At 40.4% G+C, this 10091-nt stretch overlaps 1 non-coding gene across 1 annotated transcript; it reads right to left on the bottom strand.

Annotated features, from left to right (window-relative positions):
- Positions 1-1599: 1599 nt before the first annotated feature.
- TRNAW-CCA (transfer RNA tryptophan (anticodon CCA)) lies at positions 1600-1671 on the bottom strand. The gene has a single exon. It is a non-coding gene; the product is annotated as a tRNA-Trp (tRNA).
- Between the last annotated feature and the right edge of the window lie 8420 nt (positions 1672-10091).

Raw genomic sequence — 10091 nt, 5'->3', positions numbered from 1 at the left:
ACCCAACCCCCCTCCCCCCCTCTCCCTCGGTCCTCCTACTTGTCCCTGGCACTCTCGATTCCTCCACGTGGCACTTATTAAGATTCTGGGATTCCTGGTGCCTAACTGTTCACCGGCACTTAATGACTTCGACTCTGCGCATGCGCGGACCGAGCCTGAAGGTCAGCTGAATTTCTGATTTTTGTTTTCAAACGGTATCGCCATGACTTCAGTACGTCCTCCTGAAATATTGTGAAAAGTTTGGGAAACGAGGATAACCTCGTTGATTACAATGTGATTAACAACTATGGGATCATTTGCTGGACTCGTGATCGACAGCATTTGCCTTTCCGAATGAGAGCTCAGGCCTCGTTTATAGCCCAATCTCTGGGTAATGCTGTGACCTTATTGTGTGAAGTGTGTGTGTGTGTGTGTGTGTGTGTGTGTGTGTGTGTGTGTGTGTGTGTGTGTGTGTGTGTGTGTGTGTGTGTATGTGTGTGTTATTCATGTAGATACACACATAACTGCTGTGTTTAACGTTGATGGACAAAGTCCAGGGCTTGACTGACAAAGTACTATCGGTACAGGGAGGAGATTGGGTCAGTGCCCGTGTACCAGAAACGGCAGGGATGGCAGCAGCAACAGTAGTAATAGCAGTTGTAGAAGCAGTAGTCGCAGCAGTAGTTGTAGTGGCACCAGCGGTGGTAGTAGTAGTAGTAGTAGTAGTAGTAGTAGTAGCAGCGGTGGTGGTAGTAGTAGTAGTAGTAGTATTAGCAGCGGTGGTGGTAGTAGTAGTAGTAGTAGTATCAGCAGCGGTGGTGGTAGTAGTAGTAGTAGTAGTAGTAGTAGTAGTTGTAGTAGTAGTAGTAGTACAAGCATAAAAAAGAAGTAGCTGTATCAGTAGTAGTAGTAGAAGCAGTAGCAGCAGCAGCAGCAGCAGTAGTAATAATAGAAGCAGCAGCAGCAGTACTAGCAGTAGTAGAAGCTGTAGCAGTAGTGGTAGAAGCTGTAGCAGCAGTAGTAGTAGAAACAGCAGCAGCAGCGACAGTAGTAGTAGCAGCGGCGTAGTAATAGCAGCAGCAGCAGTAGTAGCAGCGGTGGTGGTGGTGGTGGTAGTAGTAGCTGCGGCAGAAGTAGTAGCAGCAGGTGGTAGTTGTAGTAGTACCAGTGGTAGGAATAGTAGTAGTAGCAGCAGCTGTAGTAGCAGTAGCAGTGGTAGTAATAGTAGTAGCGGTAGTAACACCACCACCACCAATAATAATAATAATAATAATAATAATAATAAAATAATTATTATTATAGATTACTATAATAATAACAATATCAATAATGATGATGACAATTGTAATGATAAAAACAACGATGACACACTCTGATAACTTCACACGTGTGGAAAGACGATAAAGTCTTAATCCGATCTTAATTCAGTAATATATAGTTCTGAAAGGTTATTGCTAAACTAATTCAAGAATAATCCTCTCCGTACCAACGCCAATAATAACAAAGAAAATGTTGCGTGTATATGTGTACATACGTACTACCATATATGTATTTGTATGTCATAGCTATACGTATATTATTGTACACGTTTAATATACACACAAATAAGCATTCCACCGCTGACCCTGGAGTGACTCGAACACCCAGCCTTCTGATCTGGAGTCAGACGCGCTACCATTGCGCCACAGGGCCGCATGTCTGATTAGTGGATATTAAAGGTCTTATTGGTGTTCTTTTAGACGTGAATGACGAAAGGAACTTTCTTCCCCGTGTCACGCTGTATTCTTTTCTTTGTGGAGAACAGGGTCCTCACATGGGGGACGGGGGGTTATATGCCCTGTGGCAATTCTAGTCTGGACATACCGCCCACAAGACTGACAAAATAATTACGATAAAAAGCAAGTCAAAGGAGCCCTGAATATTTTACTGTAATATACGAATTTTGCGTTACAATCAACAGAATATGAACTATTTTTTTTCCCTTATCCTTTCTCAATCGGTACATTAAATAAAAAAAAAATTAAATCTGTTTCATCATTTCGCAAGCCAATAGCTAAAACAGACTGTAAGAGATGGTGGGGAAGGGAAGGGGTGATGGGGGAAAGGGGTGATGGGGGTGGGGTGCGTCACTGAGAACTTTGCCCACCCGGGGCGGCACTTAGGCATGTAAGGGCTCTGGAGGAGAATAATGTTCGTTCATTCATTCATCCAAAAAATATATTTTTATCTCGAACGAATACGTTATTCTTTGCCTTTTCTCCAAATTTGACTCTTCCACCATTATCATTATTATTATTACTGTTATTAATATTTTGTTGCTATAATTTATTCATACTTATTGTTATTTTTAATTAATTGTTAATATCATTATTACCTATTTATTTGAAGCAATGAGACTAGCATCACTCAATATTTTGCAAATTTGAGGACAAGATAGTCCCCAAAAGATGATTGGGTTGGCAACCACTTACACATACACACACACACTTTGTTTTTCTTTTTCTTTTTTCTTCTTTCGCCTTCATGTCGCTCTTATTTTGGACTCGAACTTTTGGGTTACCTGTTCTTCATTTTCCCATACTCGTTAAAAATTCCCAAATTCTTAAACCAATTTCCTTATTATTTCCCTTTATACGCATACTCTTCCCACACAATGCTACCAGTTCCCATATATTTTATTTCTATCATACACACACACACACACACACACACACACACACACATATATATATATATCTTCTGCCGGAGCTGCGGGATGGATTTTTTTACTCAGATTCCTCACATTATATAGAAATGTGTTATTTGTAATAACAGGACAAATCTCCACTAAATTGGTATCAGAACCCCCTTGGGAAGGGGGCAATGCCCCCCCCCCATATATGAACCACTGGTCTATACTTTAACTCATTCCTCCATTTCCTATATATTCAAATCTCCAATGCATCTTTAGCTGCTATTCTGCCTTCCTTTCATAAAACGTTTTATTCTTGTTCTACCTTAGTCTACAGTATTTTTTTCATCCTTTTTCTAGGTTAGATTCGCTCTATTCTTTATTCTATATATTCCCTCAAAGGTTTAAACATTTCTATCAGTTTCAGCAGTAGAAGAAATTATAACAATATTAATGAATCAATAATATCACATAAATGAATATACAAACAAAATGAGACACATGCATCGTGTGGCCATTATATCCACATACATATAATGAAGGGATACAACAGATTAGAAATATATATATTGTCCTTGGATTAAATACAAAATGATATCCCCAGCTTTATAAAAAATATGCATAAATCAAAAGTCAATAAGAAAAAATGAAAAAAAAAAAAAAATCAAAGATCAGTTACAGTGTACGTAAACGTTCGTTCTCATATATATCATATAAAGAGTGTGTGTGTATGTGTGTCTGCATGCATATTATATATATATATATATATATATATATATATATATATATATACATATATGTATAAGAACAGAGGAACGCCCCCTCTATATCTCCTCCCGTAACTTCCGGGACTTTATATAAAAGCAACGAACCACTTCAGACACAAAGGTCCTCTCTCACATCGACGTGCTCTTCGTCAGGTAGTACGCTGCAGGAGATAGAGCCGTCAATGTCCTTTGTCTCCGGACAAGGCTCCTGCGTCGTTGGCCCCTCTCCACGATCGGGGGGTCCCCGGTCGTGGGGCAAGAGCCTCCTGGAGGGGGAGGGGAGGGGGGGACGCGGTAGTTAACATTCTGCAGATTTATAGGTATACGGGATCCCTTTTTCCCGATCATTTTTTTTCTCTCTTACATGAAGAGAGTGACGAGGAGGGTGAGAGGTGGAAGAGGGGGAGGAGGTGGAGGAGGAGGAGGGTCAGCCGAGGCGATTCGTGATCCTACAATGTGGGTTGATGGCTTCTCTCTCTCTCTCTCTTTTTGGGGGGAGGGAGGTAACCTGTGGGATCATGGTGTGGGCGGGGGTGTCTGGCGGGGGAGATATATGTGGGATAACACACAGCATATGGTCACTCGGGAAGGGACCGGGAAAGGAATTGGGTAAATTGCCGGGGGTTGGGGGGAGTGGGGAAGGGGGGGAGGGAGAAGGCACGCAACATCGCGGAAGACAACTGCTAAAGGACAGCTCAAAGAAAACACGGTGACCGAAACGAAGCTGCAAAACAGCTTTCTGAAGCTCCAGTTGCTGGACTGCATGTGCGTGTGCAAATGTATTTAAAATTATTTCTCCATATATAATAACTTAAGCCATTCACATACACACGCACTTACACAAACACACACATATATAATTCCATATCTACAAGGAGTGACTAATGTACAATACATAAAAGACAACTACTGTGCAGAGCAGTTTATCAGTCATTTTTCAACAAATAAAGTAATAATAATAATAATAATAATAATTATAATAATAAAATATTACGATCACGTAAGTTGTCTTAAAGTCTGACATATGTGCATTTCTAAAACTCAGAAGAAGGAACACTCCTTGTTTGTGTGAGCAGGGCGCCCGCCAGGACAGCGGCAGGGGGGGGGGGGTGCTGGACTGTTAACCAAGGCCGTCCAGTGCCCCCACAAGACCCCGGACGGGTCCCCCCCCCCCCGAGGACAGACGGGACCTCACGAGCCGAGGTCGGCACCTGGGGGCAGTTCTTGTCCACACACACAATGAGATTTGGAATCACAGATGTCGAGGAATTCCGAAAATGATGACGTCATCGGCACCGTTACGTAGGCACTGAGGGTCAATAAGTGGCGACGGATGATGGTGACCTCGTGCTCTTCAGAGGTCAACCACCACGAACCCCCAAGGTGATCCCCCCCCCATTTTTCATTTTACACTCCGCAATGAAAGGACTTTCATTCATTTTGCCTCTGCTTGTTTCTTCCTTGTATGTCCAGTCTTTTCAAATTTCTTTTTTGTTTTATTTTTCTCTTTTTCCCTCGGCTTCTTTCTTCCTTGTATGTTCAATTTTTTTTTCTCTCCTTTTTTCATCTTTCCCTCTGATCGTTTCTTCTTTGTATGTGCCTTTTTTCATTTTCATTTTCTTCCTCTTGTTTCTTTTTTGTATGTTCAGGTTTCTCTATTTTTTTCTGTTTCTTTTCATTTCTCACTCTTCTTGTTTCTTCCTTATATCTTGAATTCTCTCTATTCTCCTTTTTTGCTGATTATTTTTTCTCCTGACGTTATTCATCTGCTACGTGTCACAATCGTTCCTGTGAACAGTGCGTTTCTCTACCGGAGGCTCTGAATAGCAACAGACGAAGCTGTTGTCTTTGCCCTATGATACACTTTAAGAACTGCTGGCTGAAGCAAGTCACAAAGTCACTCCTGGAAATCGGAGAGGAGTGCGGGAGTTGAACCCACAACTGAGAGAGAGACCAACACGCTTCCCATGATGTCAACACATCACCCCATTATACGTGTGTGTATATATATATATATATACATATATACATATATATATGTACATATATTGAATTAATTACACAATAATAAATGAAGCTGAAAGTGGAGGAAGTAAACGAGGAATAATGGGAGAATTTTAATGTTTTAACGTTGAACTAAATCATAGCACAGAAACCTTCAACAAACGACAATATCCAAAAGATCTCCTGTGTAAATTGAGAGAAAAAAAACTGAAGATATAAGTGAGAGAAATAACGATTATAATAAATGCAACAAAGAAGCCCAATATATCACAGTTCCAAACTCCAATATCAATTCACACCGAGACATATTCCTCTTAAAAGCAGGCATTATGATAGCTAGAACATAAGGTAGCAAAGTGGGATATTTGGTCACACGGAGTAATAATAACCCAACTAATGAAAACAATATTATATATAAGATACCATGTAAAGGCTGACCATCATTATATTTTGGAGAAACAAGTTGTGGACTTGATGAACAGTTATACGAACACAAAAATTATGTAAAAACCCTCAGAGTTTCTAATTATATAGTAAGGCATATAGGTAAGTATGACCACCTTCCAGACTGGAAAAATACAGCTGTAATATAGGTTCAACAAAAAGAATGACAAAGATAAAAGAAGCAGCTTATATTAACACCAATAATAACATTAACCATAGTGAAGGTTTTATATGCTTAGCAAAAGCCACAAGTTTATTAATAGTTATGGAAAATAAATACACAAATGTTATGGGTATAGCAACAACCTCTCCCAGGCGTCCCAAGAGATGACCTGCCTGTGTATAAAATGCCCATGTTGTATTTCATTTTTAGCTTTGTGATCAAGACCCTGTGGGTCGAGACATTAAAGCATTAAAATCCCCCATTATTCCTCGTCTACTTCATCCACCTTCAGTTTCATATATATATATATATATATATATAAACTATGGATATACAAGTGATACCTTTCCTTTTTTATCATAATTATTATCATTATCATTACCCTTTCCGAAAACGTAACGAGGTAAGTATCGACTACAACAGATCCTTCGCGTGACGCCACGCCACCCAAATGCTAAATGACATCACGGGTCAGCTTTAAATGACCGCACGTTTTCATTTCAGAGTAATGTTCTGAAGTGGGTAGGAAACACAGATAATTTTGTGAAACTTCACCGTTCAGGTCAGAAGCTATATTTGTTCACCTCCTGAATTAGTTATGGAGAGTAGAACGGGTCTCGTTCGAACTATGAACAAGTCGGTGTTACAATCTAGGTCTTCTACACTTGGCTCTATTGCAGGAGAGTTAAGAGAAAAAACATACCGACAGTGCAAAAGAAAATACACGAATGCAAGCACATACACACAAAGTTGGTGTGTGTGTGTGTGTGGGCGCGCGTGTGCAAGGTCACATCATTACCCACGGATCAGGTAATATATGAGTGTTGAGGAACGGCTGCAAGTTGAAGAGAAGGAGTCGATTCAAGTCGACATTATCAACAGTGAAGGTAGAAATTCACATGCTTTATACTAGTAATTATAATAAATAGGATGGCCACAGATGTTCTCCGTCATGAGGTTATTACCTCGCAGTCAAGTGTCCCAAAGTTTTTGGGGGAAGAATATACAGTTGGAATAAATGGATTCATTAACATAATTGATGCACTAGTAGTGACAAAATACATAATAGATGAAAGGAAAAAGATGGAAATCTTAAAACAAAATGTAGATACTGACAAGGGTAGGGCTAAGCTTATAAGTTTCCCCCAAATGGAAAATATGAACACATGAAAAAATATAGAAAAATAATTCATTAAACATTTTAAATCAAAGTGTGATAAGAAATCCTACCAGGTATTTGGTTAAAATTATAAAGCCAACAAAAACAAATGAAACAAACACGAACTATTTAGAAAAAAAAAGACAGATGGTCTAACGGCATGATTTCTATGTTCAAGGATTCAGATTGGATTGAAAGTAGATCTAGTGACAAGTTAAAAGTTTCTCGGGCTACTAAGTGAATAACATTTGCGCTATTGGTATACAACAGTGACGAGATGACTGCAGAAAAGCTATGCTGGGATTCTTTGCAAAAACTTCAGAGATTCAGCTCTGTATAAGAAATGACAGAAAGATAAAGAAGATTACATCATTTTCATTCTCCTAGACAAAAGATTATAAATAAAGGAAGTGAGTCGCCATTTCCATAAGATAGGACCACAAGAGCGGCGGCAGTGGGGACTACATGAGCTTTGAGGTCACATCCGTGAGAGCATTAGTTGTCGATCACAAGACCACCACTTAACCAAAGATGGGTAAATTACAAACACATAGAGATGGAGATGTGTGTGACACAGCGAGAGAGAACGGGGAGAAAGAGTGTGGAGGTACTTAGCCGGGGCCAACACCACCACCTTTGGCCTATGTGCTACGGCGTTCTGGATAAGAGTGATTGTGTGTTTGTGTGTACGCACACGCTTACTTTTGAAATCCAAACTGAACCAGTATTACCATCCTTGTGTGGCATGCCCGACTTCCCATCCATCCCATTATGCAACACGTACCAGTTTGAGCCTAAAGACACGATGGTTAGCGTAGGCCGAGGTTCACCAATGATCCAACGTGTCTGCTCGTAAGACGCATAAGAACAATGAGGACGCAGAGGACAAAGAGGGGGACCAGCCGAGCGCGTGTTCGAGACAAAGCGTCGGGGTCCATTGCCACTGCCTCGAGACTGTTTCTTGGACCAATTTCGAGACGGCCTAAGGTCTCTCGAGGCCGAGAGAGAGAAAAAAAAAGTGATTCTATTTTTTTTTCTACTGTCACTAACACCGATACCTGTTATTTCACAGACGCGCGCGCACAGGTATGCAAACGCACAAGAATAAGTGCGTGCGCTCGTATGTGTATCTTTGTGTGCATACGTGTGTGTGTGTGTGTGCGCGTGTGTCATATTTGCGTGTATATACCTACATCTGTTCATAAAAACAAAACACATAAAAATGTGTACGAACGGCACAATAACATCCACAACGACCCTTTCTTACCGTAATCACATCCACACAATCCGATTCAGACAATCTGATTCAGATAGGACACCATGTCCTTGAAGGTGTGCTATCATCACTTGAAACATTTCCTTCCTTTTCCATAACTGATGGTCATTTACAAAGTTCAGTAACCCCGGGCCATCGTCATAACAAATCTCAACTTCGGACATTTCTTCCCCGGTGGCATTTCCTGTCCTCCTCCTAATTGGGAAAAAGTCTCACTAAGGATCTAGAGACCGGATATCCTTGGAAGTGTTGCTATGCATGCGTGTGTGTGTGTGTGTGTGTGTGTGTGTGTGTGTGTGTGTGTGTGTGTGTGTGTGTGTGTGTGTGTGTGTGTGTGCGCGCGCGCGTGTATAGTATAGTCCCCTTTATGTTTTAATCACTAGTCGATGCCTCTGTGGGGAAGCATATTTTCTGATGTCTTTAGAGCATTTTTTTCTTTTTTTCCTCCACCACATTTCTCAAATGTCCAATGCAGAAAGATCTTCTTCGTCCATTTTGTACCATAAATCTATGGGAAATACTGTGACTTTACGCGTGCATGCGCGCGCACACACACATACACACAAACATACACACGCACACTTAGTTTAAGGTGGACAGTAACGAACCTCAGTGTTAATAAAGCTTTCAAGCCGTGATCGGGGCTCAAACATGGATTTTTCCCAAGAGAACTCAATACCCACACACGAGAGAGCCGGCGTGCGTGCGTGCGTGTATGTGTGCGCGCGTTAGATGCGAGGTGGGTATGTAAACGAGAGTTAAGCACACGTGCCAGCAGAAGTATGCATGCATAATCAAGTACTATGTCGAGGTATCGAGTGAAGAGCGAGCGAGAGAGAGAGAGAGAGGGGGGAGGGAAGAGATAGGGAGAGGGGAGAGGGATATATACATATACATATATATATATATATATATATATATATATAGGGAGAGAGGGAAAGGGAAAGATAGGGAGAGAGAGAGAATCTGAGCTTGCAGTCCTTAAATGTAATGCAAATGAGGACAAAAACAATTAACCAATAACTGGTCTTCCACAATTCACTCCAATACATTCAGAATCAATGACTTACTTTCACGGAGCCTTTTTAATTATCTATCTATTAATTCATTTATTTCATTTATTTATTGTCTTATTTACTTATTCTATTCTTTTATTCATGTATTACATCTTCTTTCAATCATCTATTCATTTTATATTTTTTCATTCATCTATTTTATTTGTTTATCTATTGATCTATTTTATTAATTTTCTTTTTATCTTAATTTTTTTCTTCGTTTTCAACTCCTTCCGTGCTAGGTCGGCCCTCTACCGGTAGATAGGCAAACTACCGTCTACATCCGTAAACGGAACAGCAACAAATGTCAGCGAAATGTCAAATTCAGTCCATTCCACAGCTTCCCAAACAGGGCCAGGAAGGACAACAGTGAGTCACAATAGCATCACGATGAAAAAATAAACACATAGATAAATAAATAAACAAACAAAATAAGAGTTAAGGTGGCGGCACACTAGGCTAGCATGCTACTTGCTTTTGCTACTCAGTTTGAGTAGAAACGACTTCGGTCACAATATTAAGCTTCCGGAAGAACATCCCTCTCTTAGTTTGTCATTCAGCTTCTCCCTACTC

This window comes from Oratosquilla oratoria, chromosome 29 (assembly GCF_046742065.1).
Source record: "Oratosquilla oratoria isolate Oo_2021 chromosome 29, ASM4674206v1, whole genome shotgun sequence".
NCBI classification, from domain to species: domain Eukaryota; kingdom Metazoa; phylum Arthropoda; class Malacostraca; order Stomatopoda; family Squillidae; genus Oratosquilla; species Oratosquilla oratoria.
Note: the sequence above shows the minus strand (reverse complement) of the source record. Positions and strands in the feature narration are given on the sequence as shown.